The sequence below is a fragment of the Macaca mulatta genome, chromosome 16 (genome assembly GCF_049350105.2).
Source record: "Macaca mulatta isolate MMU2019108-1 chromosome 16, T2T-MMU8v2.0, whole genome shotgun sequence".
In the NCBI taxonomy this organism is placed as follows: Eukaryota; Metazoa; Chordata; class Mammalia; order Primates; family Cercopithecidae; genus Macaca; species Macaca mulatta.
The window spans coordinates 90,283,370-90,296,535 of record NC_133421.1 but is presented as its reverse complement, the minus strand read 5'-3'; the positions used below and the strand labels follow the sequence as shown (position 1 = coordinate 90,296,535).

At 47.5% G+C, this 13,166-nt stretch overlaps 1 protein-coding gene and 1 pseudogene across 4 annotated transcripts in view; one reads left to right on the top strand and one right to left on the bottom strand.

Moving 5' to 3' along the window:
• Positions 1-13,166, bottom strand: part of RPTOR (regulatory associated protein of MTOR complex 1) — a 412,728-nt gene that overhangs the window by 360,972 nt on the left and 38,590 nt on the right. The gene's annotated exons all lie outside the window — the stretch shown is intronic.
• LOC144336059 (large ribosomal subunit protein eL31 pseudogene) lies at positions 2,973-3,517 on the top strand (annotated as a pseudogene).

Here is a 13,166-nt window from a genome sequence, read left to right as displayed (position 1 = left end):
TTTATACAATGACTCACATTTCCAAAACCTGGATAATGAAGGACAATCAGATCCAGAGCGACACCAGCGCCCAAAGAGCGAATCCACCCTCCGTCTGACTCAGAGCTCCCTCTTACTGCATAGCTAGTCCGTGCCTGAGACATAACGGGCATTCGTCACGAGCAACTGAACACAGATGGGTCTGTGACCGCCTCCCATGTGTCCGACACTGTGCGGGGTGCTTTGCATTTTCAAATAACCTGGCAAGGTGTGTATCACCAGCTCTATTTTACACCTAGGAACTGTAGCTCCGAAAGAGAAACGCCCAGGAGGTCTAGGCCTCACTGGTACCCAGTTCTGTTTTGCAGCCGATACACCCCATTTGTGTCGGGTGATCACTAGACAAGAGACATAAGACTTAAGACCATGCATTTCCTCTTGGCCATGGTCCGGAACTGAGACACGGTTTCCTCAATTCATCACGGACACAGTGACGGAAAAAGCCTGCGCAGGCTCTCCAGCTCCCAGCAGTGCATTTTCACTGATCCTCACGCATCACCTGCTCCATCACCCACCACCTCCCCACCTTCTTTTTTCTTAATGTAAAAGAAAGAAAACCTGAGAGGTTACACACCTGTCATCACAAAGCCCCTGTCCCGGTAAAAGTGGGAGGATGAGAGCACATCCACAGCTGTCAGTCACTGCTCTCCTCAACACTGAGTTCAGGGAAACAGTCTTTCTTCCTTCTTCACCCAGCTGAAAACTTAACCTTGAGAATTAGCAACACTGGTCATCAGCCCCCAGCCCCAGGGCATCTGAGTGCTGGTGAAACATGGGCCATCCCACATTGACATGGATCATCTTAACCATCTTGGCCGTACTTTACTCCAACTCGTAAGAGAAAATCAGCCTGGTGTGGTGGCTCACACCTATAATCCCAGCACTTTTGGGAGGACAAGGCAAGAGGATCACGAAAGCCCAGGAGCTCAAGACCAGCTGGGCAACATAATAAGACCCACCCTCTCAAAAAAAAAAAAAAAAAAAAGGAAAAAAACAAGATATGATTTGGCTCTGTATCCCCACCCAAAGCTCATCTTGAATTGTAGCTCCCATAATTTCCATGTGTCGTGGGAGGGGCCTGGTGGGAGGTAATCGAATCGTGCAGATGGATCTTTCCTGTGCTGTTCTCATGATAGTGAATAAGTCTCACAAGATCTGACGGTTTTATAAAGGGCAGTTCCCCTGCACAAGCTCTCCTACCTGCCACCATGTGAGACGTGACTTTGCTCCTCATTCACCTTCCGCCGTGATTGTGAGGCCTCCCCAGCCATGTGGAACTGTGAGTCCATTAAACCTCTTTCCTTTATAAATTACCCTGTCTCTGGTATATCTTTATGAGCGGCATGAGAACAGACTAACACAGGAGGATTTTACCTTGTGGACCAACAGGGACAGCATCGTCAGCAACCCTGCCCCTGCAACAATTTTCTCCTGCTTCTCCTGTTCCATCAAAAAAGTAGCTCATTATTTTGTCCAAAGATATTATCTACATTTATGAAGACTGAGAAAGTTATTTTAACCACTTCTGTAATGCAAATATATTTTATAGGTACTTAATCTTTAATTATAATTCAATGATGTTCTCACAGAAGTAACTCCACCAGCATTCTGTATCTGCACAGCACATAAGCTCAGAAAAGTTCTGTTTCTATCCAACTTAACATACAATTCTAATAAGTTTTTTTCTTGCAACATACCTGCTACTTCCCCTTTGTGACTACAACTATATTATATTTCAGCATTTGGTTGAAAATAGCTAATTGAAAGTGGTGATGTATATGTCAACATTCGCTTGTTTTCAGGTTTTTATTCCCCCGGTCTGTGTTTGAGAGAGACATTAATCAGAAAGGAAAGGATAAGCTGATATCTGTGCAGAAGAGGGTCAAGAAAGCAGGCTCCAGCAGCCCTCCTTTCAAAGCCCTGCTTACAGGGGTGGCACGTGGCTGGGGTCTGGGGACTTGGATTTCTGGAGGGTTCCCACCACCCTAACTAGTAAGTGGGGTTCGCTGTGCCTCAACTGTTTCCCAACAATATGGTTTACGCTGAAAGCCTGCTTTCCTGCCGGAAGGCTGGGATTTGGGCAGAGGCTGCCTGTCACCAGCCTCCAATAAAAACCCTGGGGGCTAAGTCTCAGATGCACTTCTTTGGCTGGCAGCATTTCACTGCGGTCTACCTTGTTCCGGGGGACACGAGCCCCTCCTGGGAGCCTCCATGGGGGCAGGGCTTTCAGAAGCTGGGGCCTGGTTCCCTTCAGACCTCACCCCATGCACCCTTTCCCCTAGCTGGTTTTGCTTCGTTATCTTTCTACCATAATAAATCATGCCAGTAAGTACTAGCTCCTGAGTCCTACGAGTACCCCCAGTAAATCCTCGAAGCAGGGGGTGGTCTTGGGGACTCCACCCAGCACCCCATTTCCACAACCAAACAGTAATCAACTTTTCGCCCCTCGTTCCCTTAACCCTTCAAAGGATGCACCAAGCCCCACGAGCTTCTTGCAAAGCCCGCAGGGTCAAACACGCCCGCTTTCCCAGTTCCCTGAATTCAATGCGTGTTCGCACTTAGTATAAATTAGACCATCGCCTAGATGTGAAGCTCTCAGAAAAATCACCTTTTCTGCCATGACCTCCTCATTCTGAGTTCTCACTGCTTTAGCGGTTTCTTGATAGGTTTCTTTTGGTTTGACAACATGATAAATTAGATTTAAAATTATTTCCAATTTTATTCAACAAAGTCTACAGGTTAGATTGTCTGGGTAAAAGTGAGATTAATCTTATTGATAGAGATGTTTTTCATGACAAAAATAAACAGCATGATGGGGGCGACAGGCACCAAATCCAGCCACCATGAATAGTTCCTACTTTCCACCACTCACCAGAAAAACATCCCTAAACCATGTGAACATGAAAAGTACAAAGAACCCATCTGGGATGACCACCCAACGGACAACCCAAGAAAACTCAACTGTCCTTTTCCTCTCCAGCGTGGACTCGGCAGAATGGCTCCAGCAGAAGAGGATGGAGAGGAAAAAGGGCCGTTCTGCCGTAGGCGAGGTGGTGACCCGAGAATCCACCATCGACATTCACGAGCGCATCCACCAAGTGGGCCACACGAAGCGTGCCCCTCGGGCACTCGGAGAGATGCAGAAATTTGCCATGAAGGAGATGGCAGCTCCAGATGTGCGCATCGATACCAAGTTCAACAAACCTGTCTGGGCCAAAGGAATAAGGAGTGTCCCCTACCGCATCCGTGTGCGGTTATCCAGAAAATGTAATGAGGATGAAGAGTCACCAAATAAGTTCTATACTTTGGTTACCTATGTACCTGTTACCATGTTCAAAAATCTACAGACAGTCAGTGTGGATGAGAACTAATCGCTGATCATCAAATACATCAAATAAAGTCATAAAATTGCCAAAAAGAAAAGAAAACTGAACTGTCTTCACCAATAGCCGCAAAACCATAAAATAATCTGCCAAGGAAGTTTAAAGAAGGCTGGGATGTGTGGGATGAGAAGTTGTGCCCATCTGCGGGGCCTGACCAGCCATCCCTGGCACAGAACCTGCGTGCTCCTGAGACGTGGGAGAGCAGCCCGCCTACGCTGCGGCTGCACAGCCAAGTGACCCACCCCTTAGTGATGTCCAGCAATCATTTTCTCATTCCTGCAGGGTCAGGAAATCAGAAAGGGAAGGGAGGGGACAGCTTGTCTCTGCTCCACAATGAACGGGTCCTCAGAGGGCAAGATACAAAGGCTGGTGATGGCTCAGCGGCTGGCACTGGCACCACCGGAAGCTTCTCCACTCACACATCTGGTGGCTGACAGTGGTGGTCACTGTTAATGGGAAACCACCTCCTCCCATGGCCTCCTCCGGCAGCCACTCCAGTGGGGCTGGTCTTGGGTCCCGAGAGAACCAGGCAAACGGTATGTCGTCCTCAGCATGCCAGCCAAGAGCACCATTTCCCCCACAGTCACGGCCCATCCAGATCCAAGGGAGGGAACAGCAACTTCGCCTCTCAATGAGAGGCGTTTCACAGTCACACTGCTAAGAGGGCATGTGGGGTGGGAGATATTGCTGGGTCATCTCTGGAAAATACAATCTGCCACTGTCCATCCTCTGACCACCACACATCACATCCTCCCACATGCAAAATGAACCTGACACCTCCCCAGGGCCCCCAAGGCCCGTCCGATTACTGCCATCAGCTTGAAGTCTGGGGTCTCGTCACCTAAACCCTGCCCAGCTGAGGAGCCTATGTGCAGGAACATGCAGTTCCTCAAGTCCACCCCTCCTCCACCCCCGTTCTTCCCAATCCGGGTCTAAAGAGCTGACCTGGACACACCCACCCCCCACACACAATGTTCCACCAAGGACAGCCACTCGAGGCAGGCACACAGCGCCAGCACCTGCATCAGGGCTCTGTCCTGGTACCTGGGACTTGTTCTCCGGGATCTCAGCTCCGCCTTCTCAGATGTACTTCATTTTCCATGAAAAGTACCCCACGTTTACAGCTGGGTGATTTTCACAGCCTGCTTCCTCCTCACACAAGTCTGGGGGCCCAAAGACTTCTTTTCATTTTGTATTGCCTCCGCTCCTTTCAGTCCGGGCAGACACATAATTTCTCTAAAAACACTTGGCGGGCTTTTTGTGTATTAACTCATAATCTACTCCATTAGACAAGCCACACCCATAAAGAGACAAGCCCTTTTCTTCCTGGGCTCCCAGAAGAGGCTGTGGTATGACAACGCCCTTTGGATTCTTAGAGGCCAGACTGGGGATTTAATGCAAGAATCTGCAGGCCTCTCCTCCAGCTGAAAGGCTGGACACTGTACGTGGATCTCAATCTGAAGCCTTAGGAACGGAGCTCACAGCCCAGTCCAGATTCACTCTTTGCCTGAAACCCTTTCTTCACTTGAGGAGCCTGGAGAAGAGGCTGGGAATGAGAAACAATCTTATTTTTGAACCCAGCAAGTCCTCTTTCTTTACACCAAGTAGAAGCCAGGTGGCACTTTGAATTTTCTGCCTGGAAATCTCCTAAACTAGATGAGCAAGTTCATTAAATACACACATATTTTCCTCTTTCCCATAGCAACAATGACACACCAGGCTTCCCACCGCCACCTAACAAGGGGCCCCTTTCCTCCAGCGTGCAATGACGTTCCCTCCTTTCCTTCCGGGGTAGGCAACAGGCAGCCAGCAGGCCAAGTCCAGCCTGCTGAGGACCAAATCCAGGGCACCCATGTGATGGACACTGTCTGCGGCGCCTTCTCACATTGGCAGAGTAGGAGGGACGGTCATCACGTGCCACCCGCAGGCTAAAATATTAGACCCTACTACCTTCTAGGAGGCCCTTCAGGCAGCCAGCAGCACTCTCCTGGAGGCCCAGAGGCTTCTGCCCAGCACCCCATCCCAAAGCCAGAGCTGCAGGCATTGGGATTTGATTATGGCCACACCCAGTTCCAGCTTCCAAAACATGTTCAAGTTATCCATTGCTGTTTAACAAACCTCCCTTTACTTAGCAGCATAACACAACCATTTCATTATGCTAACAGGTCCCACGGTCAAGAATTAGGAAACGGCGCCACAGGTCTCAGGTGGCCTCAGCTGGGAAGACTTAAGTCTGGGGCTGAGCGTCTTCTTGGGGAAAGAATCACAGCAGGGTGGCTCACCTTCACAGGGCCTCACCGCATGGCTGTGGGGTTTCCTCACAGCACACGCCCCAGCAGATCCAGGGGAGACAGCCTTTTATAACACTGGTCCACAGTCATGAGTCAGCCCTGGTTCAAGGGGAGGGAACGGGGACCCCACTCTCAATGGGAGAAGTGTCAAGGTCACGTTATAAGACGAGCTTTGCTGTGGCTATGTGAGGACACCACCATCTTCCAGTTACCCGGGGGGCGGGGGTGGGAGGATTGCTTGAGCTCAGGAGGTTGAGGCTGCAGTGATCACACCACTGCATTCTAGCCTGGGCAACAGAGCAAGACCCAGTCTGAAAAAAATAAGTAGATAGATAGATAGACAGACAGACAGACAGACAGACAGACAGAATTAAGAAAGTTTAAGGTCAGTAAGCAATACAAGCCTTCTCTAGCATCTGAATGGTTAATGTCTCAGCTGCTTTACTGAGCAGCTTTTCTGGATTCTACTGTCACGGCATCAGCTTCATATCCGGCGCCCTTCATACCCCCATTCACGGCTCCATGCAGGGAAAGCACCAATTCCACATGTGGAAAGAAACCAGTTTGTCAGCAGGATCCCAGAGCTGCGAGCTCACGAGGCCCTCTGGAAGGCTCGCAGGCGGCGGCAGAACCACCCCGCACAAAAGATCAGCAACTCGGACTCACAGCTCTCGGGCATCTGCAAATGCAAACGTTCCTGAGGACTCTCTCACCCCAAAAAAATGCAGATGGCCTTAACATTTTTAAATACCTTTTTGTCTCCTAATAAGAAGCAATGACCATCTTAGAATACAATATCAAAAACAGTCCAACCCAGAAATTTCAATTGATTCTTCCTCCCTCCGTGAATTGTCTTTGCAAATTACAACATTCGTTACCTTGGGCTGCCCCACACCCCACCACTTCTAATAGATAAGTTGTCAGAGCCGTTAATTTCTTTCTAGACGCCTCTCCGCTGTGGTCTCTTTACCTTCATCACCATTTCTACTCCTCCATGTTGAAATGGCATCACATAGTATCTGGAATTCCCATCATGCTTCAGGTGACCGTATCCACTGGTCTATCTCCTTCCACACCCCATATCTCAAGCAGACGAATTTTTTTTTTTTTTGAGATAGGGTTTCACTCCAATGCCCAGCCTAGAGTGTAGTGGCATGACCACAGCTCACTGTGGCCTCGGCCTGATGGACTCAAGCGATCCTCCCACCTCAGCCTCCTGAGTAGCTGGGACTACAGGTGTGCGCCACCATGCTCAGCTAATATTTTTAATTTTTTTGTAGAGATGGCACTTCATTATGTGGCCCAGGCTGGTCTTGAATTCCTGGGCTCAAGCGATCAATGGGTCCCAGCCTCCCAAAGTGCTGGGATTACAGGTGTGAAACACCACACCCAGTCAGATGAATCTTTAGGGAAAAAAAAAACATGGTCAGGCACAGCATCTCACTCCTGTAATCTCAAACACTTTGGGAGGCCGAGGCAGGCAGATGGCTTAAACTTAGGAGTTCGAGACCAGCCTGGGCAACATAGTGAGACCTTGTCTCTACAAAAAGTAAACACAAAATTAGCTGGGTGTGGCGGTACATGCCTGTAGTCCCAGCTACCTAGGAAGCTGGGGTGGGAGGATCTCTTGACCCCAGGAGCCAGAGGTTGCAGTGAGCCGAGATCGCACTGCACTCCAGCCTGGGCAACAGAGTAAGACCCTGTCTCAAAAACAAACAAAAAGGATAAGAAAAGGAAAAGAGAAAACAAAGCCTATCTTTCACCTATTTAAAACTTCCACTGCTCCCTATTGCCCTTACAATATAAGGTTCGGATTCCTTCACCTGGCCCCCAGGCTGCCACAGTCTGGCCCTGGGGTGAGTAATCTGTCAGGTGAGTCATCCCCACCCAAGCCATGCAGACACTCACACAGTTCCATGAAAAAGCTATGCTCCGTTTCCTCTCAACATCTGTGTGAATGCACTCCCTACACCCCACATTACCTGTCCTTTCTCTTAGCCTTCCTCAAGTCCCAGCTCAAGTTCTATCCCCTCTACGAGGCTCTCCCAACCATTCTGCACCTCTCCTACTGCCAAATGCCCAGGCTTGAGCTTGGTACTACAAGCTTCAAGGTTTAATCACAGCTGCCTTCCCTTTCTGTGCATCCCTGTTTTAGGTGTGCTGGTCCCACACTTGGGGTACTAACCATATGAAATGATGCTGTAACCTTCTTGCAAACTCCCTCCAATGACAGACCAAATACTACCAAACAAAAGCACACAATCAATACCTGCCAAATGAATTGGCTGTCCAGCACTGCCTCTCAAAACAGCCAGGAATACCAAAGCCCCAGGCCTTAAAAACGGCTGCTAAAATGCCAGCATCTAAATCTTCTTTTAAGAGGAAATTACATTTTGCTTTGAGGAAAATATGTGACAACCTGTGGCGTAGTGGTGAATCCCTTCCTGATCACCACCACTCCACTTCCAAGCCAGCCTCTCTTTGTATCCACTGAAATAGAGAAAAAGGTGTTATTTTATCAAGGCCTTATCTAATGAGGTATCAACATCATCAAAATTAAAATTGCATCAGGTTTTCTCCAAAATGCTTTCTAAATGGGTTCCTAAACACTAACACCATCATCAAGCATAAAAGAATAAAAGAAAAAAGTTACACAACCTAACAAATAAGTAAAATATAAACCTTAGTATCCTTCTCCTGATCACAGAAAACCACTACATACAATCCTATCATTAGCCATAAACCCTGCACACCCCAACCTATGCCCACAAATGACTAGCCCATAAGAGGACCCACCACTATTAAGATAAACATTTAAAACAAAAAGTCGACCTAATAGTGCCTGCTATCCTTTGAAGAATTAGGGGAAGAGAGCACAAAGGGAAAATTTAAGCACACAATGTTACAACAGGTTTAACCAAAAAGATAACACAGTTCTCTCTGACTCAGGTTTCTAACATTTAAAAGGTCTTGATATAGGTCAATTCTCTTCACTTATTGGTTCCAATCCCAACCAGGAAAATGTGAGCATGAGATCAAGGCAGCAAAAAACCAATTTCCTTAAAATAAAATGTAAATATTAATGATAGAAAATGTAAACAAAATAGCTGCCAAGGAAATTGCTTCTGGAGGACAATGTTTTCCAACATGCATTTCTTCACAACATATACACGCTAATAATCTCTTTCAATCTAAGGAAGCATGAACTAACATTCAAACTCATCTCCCTAGCCTTTAGTTTTAAATGGTAATAAAACAAAAACTATAATAAGAGAAAAATTGTCAAGGCCTATCAACTTGTATAGGTCCATTTAGTAAAGTCCCTGGTAATATCCTCAAAACACTGCATCCCAAACAGCACAGCAGCTGGTTGATGGTCAGGACTCCTGTAGGAAAAATCAAAATGGCCTGGCAGTACCGGAAAGAATATCAAAACCAAAGCCACACCCCGCCCCGATGAAGGGGAAGCACATGTTCATAAAAACCCTCCTGCCACTGGGCACGGTGGCTCATGCTCCAAATCCCAACACTTTGGGAGGCCAAGGGTGGAGGATCGCTTGAGCCCAGAAGTTTGAGACCAGCCTGGGCAACATAGAGAGCCCTGGTCTCTACAAATATTTTTAAAACTAGCCAGACGTTGGTGGTGCACACCTGTGGTCCCAGCTACTCAGAAGGCTGAGGTGGGAGGATCACCTGAGCCCGGGAGGTTGAGGCTACAGTGAGCCACGATTGTGCCACTGCACCCTAGCCTGGGCGAATGAGCGAGACCCCATCTAAGAAAAGAAAAAAAAAAGCCGGTCTGCTAAGATGACACTGCCCAACTCAGCAGACCACAGAAGCAGCCTGTGTGTAACAAAGAACAGGCGCGTCCTCACGACGGAAAGTCTCACAACGGAAAGCCACAGTGTTTTACTACCGGCTTCGAGACGTCTATCTGCTGTGCTTTTGCTTTTTTTCTAATAAAACTAGATGTTTAAGAAAAAAAGCTGGAGTTGGTGTAAAGGTTGATTTCCTTGTAAACAATCGGCGGATCCATCTGCATGCTCACTGTTACACTGCAGTAGAAACCCCCAAATCAACCCACTTAATAAAGTCAACGCATCAATTAATACAGGAAGAAAAGAAAGTGAAAGGGTTACCAATGAATTCAAATGCTAATCCCACCCATTCCCCCTCTCTCTCCTCCTCTTCCCCCAGCCCCCCCAATTTCTCTCCCTCTCTCTCTCTCCCTTCCTCTTCTCCCTAGTCCCCATTCTCTCTCTCCCTCTCTCTCTCTCAGGCACACACATCAGCCGAGGCATTTACTGAACACTTTTAGAAGGAGCCTCCTGTCTCTAACCTCTGAAATATGCATAAGCCAAAGTAAAAAAGGGATTTTGTTGTCACAAGAACAGATGTTGCAGGGGTTTATCTCTAAGCGCTTCATGGGAGAAATCCTACTCACCAACTGGCAATTTACCATGGCGCCACAGTGCAGCCACTGTTATTAACATTTGCCACACTTGAGAAATAAAGGAAAAGAAGAGCCACCCGGTGATGGATATTTTTAATTAAAACATTCCATTTTCAGTAATGGCTGGTTCTCTCTGCTGAGTTCTAAAGGCTTTATTCTTGTGCTGTGCTCACAGCCTGACCAGCTTCTTCACATGCAGAGCACATATGTTCTGAGTTAGGTAGAAGGAAATCCTGTAACGGCGTTGCTCCGTGCAGTTCACATGGCTAAGGGGATATAGTTCTGCACAAGTGCAAGGACCCTGTGGAAAGCATTAGATTCCAAGAACACTGACAGAGAAAGTCCGCCTTTAATAGTAGAAAACGCTGGTATCAAACTCAAAACTCAAAGTTCATTTCCTACATTTAAAGAACTGCACAGCCGGGCATGGTGGCTCACGCCTGTAAAACGAGCACTTTGGGAGGCCGAGGCAGGTGGATCACGAGGTCAGGAATTCAAGACCAGCCTGGCCAACATGGTGAAACCCCGTCTCTACTCAAAATACAAAAATTAGCCGGGCGTGGTGGCAGGCACCTGTAATCCCAGCTACTTGGGAGGCTGAGGCAGGAGAATGGCTTGAACCCAGGAGGCAGAGGTTGTGGTAAGCAGAGACTGCGCCACTGCACTCCAGCCTGGGTAACAGAGCAAGACTCTGTCTCAAAACAAATAAATAATAAAGAAAGAACTAAATGCTTCCACTTCTATAAACCAGTATTTCTCAGATTATTTCTCAGATGTTTCAGTCTCAAGGTCCCTTTACACTCTTTAGAATTATGGAGGAGTCCAAAGACCCCTTTCCCAATTCTCACTACCAAATGTTACCATGTTATACACTGAAATGACGGTCTTCTCATTTGTATTAATTCATTTCAAATTAACAATAAAAAGCCTATTACAGGTTAACATAAATAACATTTTTATTCAAAATAAAACTATTTTCCCAAACAAAAAAATTTACTGAGAAGAGTGGCCATGTTTTTCATTGTTGCAAATCTCTTTACTGTCTGGTTAGGAATAGAAGTCACTGGATTCTCACCTTTGCAATTGTATTTAATCTGCTGCAATACATTGATTCAACTGAAGCACAGGAAGAAAATCCAGCATCACATATGGAGCTTCACGTGTATATGCAGTCTTTTGAAATAACTGTCAGCATTGTTTGATACACACCAAAACTCAACACGCTGTAGTTTGTTGGATAGGAAACTGTTTCAGCAGCTTTTTCATACTCTGTTACATTGAAACCCTCTGTCCTATCTGGCTTGAAGTGGCTCTTTACCCACACACGGTGTTGTAACAGCACGCACTGGTCATCTGGAAAGATGGGCTCACAGCTGTGCGGAGCTACTCCGCAGCATCAAACACGCGCAGCAAGGCCACCGCAGTCTCATCAGAACAGGCCTCAGGCGCTGGTAACCTCACAAGTTCACTGCGGACGATACAGGTTTTTTAAAATTCTAATTTAATTTACAGTTGAAAGCTCAATTTTTATCACTGGCAACAAATGCCATCAGTTGTTGTGGAAGACACAGGTTTTTTAAAATTCTAATTTAATTTACAGTTGAAAGCTCAATTTTTATCACTGGCAACAAATGCCATCAGTTGTTTTCCTTGAAGTGACAAGCTCACTTCATCCTGTCTGTTATTTTTTCAGGGAAAAGCAGCATTCTACAGGGAAAACTGACAGGCCCCGCCCAGATCCCACAAGGGCCTGTCCTTCAGCAACCAGCAGATCGCAGTCTGTGCAAAGGCACTCAGTGTGGTAAAAACACGTGCAGAAGGGCCCAGATTTGACAAAGGTAGTGTGTTTTTGTGGCCACTTAAGAGGCTATCATGGATGCAATGACTGGGTCAACTGGGAGCCACTAAGACTCCGACAGCACTGCCCGTCATTGCTCCTGCATCAGTGCAGATCGAGGCGCCGGGGAAACGCAGGCCTGTCCTAGCAACTGACCTCACAAACCACCAAAAGGGTCCTGAAGACCCCCAGGATACTACAAGCACGGATTGAGAACCGAACTACATAGGCCGGGCGCGGTGGCTCAAGCCTGTAATCCCAGCACTTTGGGAGGCCGAGACGGGCGGATCACGAGGTCAGGAGATCGAGACCATCCTGGCTAACACGGTGAAACCCCGTCTCTACTAAAAAATACAAAAAACTAGCCGGGTGAGGTGGCGGGCGCCTGTAGTCCCAGCTACTCGGGAGGCTGAGGCAGGAGAATGGTCTAAACCCGGGAGGCGGAGCTTGCAGTGAGCTGAGATCCGGCCACTGCACCCCAGCCTGGGCGACAGAGCAAGACTCTGTCTCAAAAAAAAAAAAAAAAAAAAAAAAAAAAAGAGAACCGAACTACACTAAATTTGTAGGAATGTGAAGACATACTGCACCAAATTCTGTATTCATGGAAAGCATCACGGGAATACTTACAGGAAATGTTTCTAGGCACTCCTTGCCCAAATAAATCTCCCACTCTGTTAGGACACTAAATAATCATAGAGATAAGTGAAAATACAAAGTCCCAGCTTACTGAGATCCACTGGGCCACACAGAACAGGTAATGAGCTGCCCAACAAAAGTATCCCAAACGAGCCTGCCGAGCTGGGCGGCCATGTCCTGTTCCCTTCCCAGATGCACACAAATCCAGAACCTGTCGTCCCGCTGCCATCACACCCAGGGCAAGCCGCCAGCGCCTCGCCCCTGCACTAGAGCAGCCTCTGAGGACTCTTCTCCCTTCCACTCCTACCCCTACCATCCCTTACTCTAGTCTCTTCAATATAAAGCACATCACAACACCCCCTGCATGAAACCCCACAGCTGATCTCCAGCACACCTGAGTTTTATTTAGTTCCTTACCCAGGTCTGCAAGCCCAGGCACAATTTAGTCTAGGCCTCTCTCTTCTACCTAATCTACTGCTCTCCTCCTCACTCACAGCTACAGCCAAACCGGCCTTCTATTTCTGAAC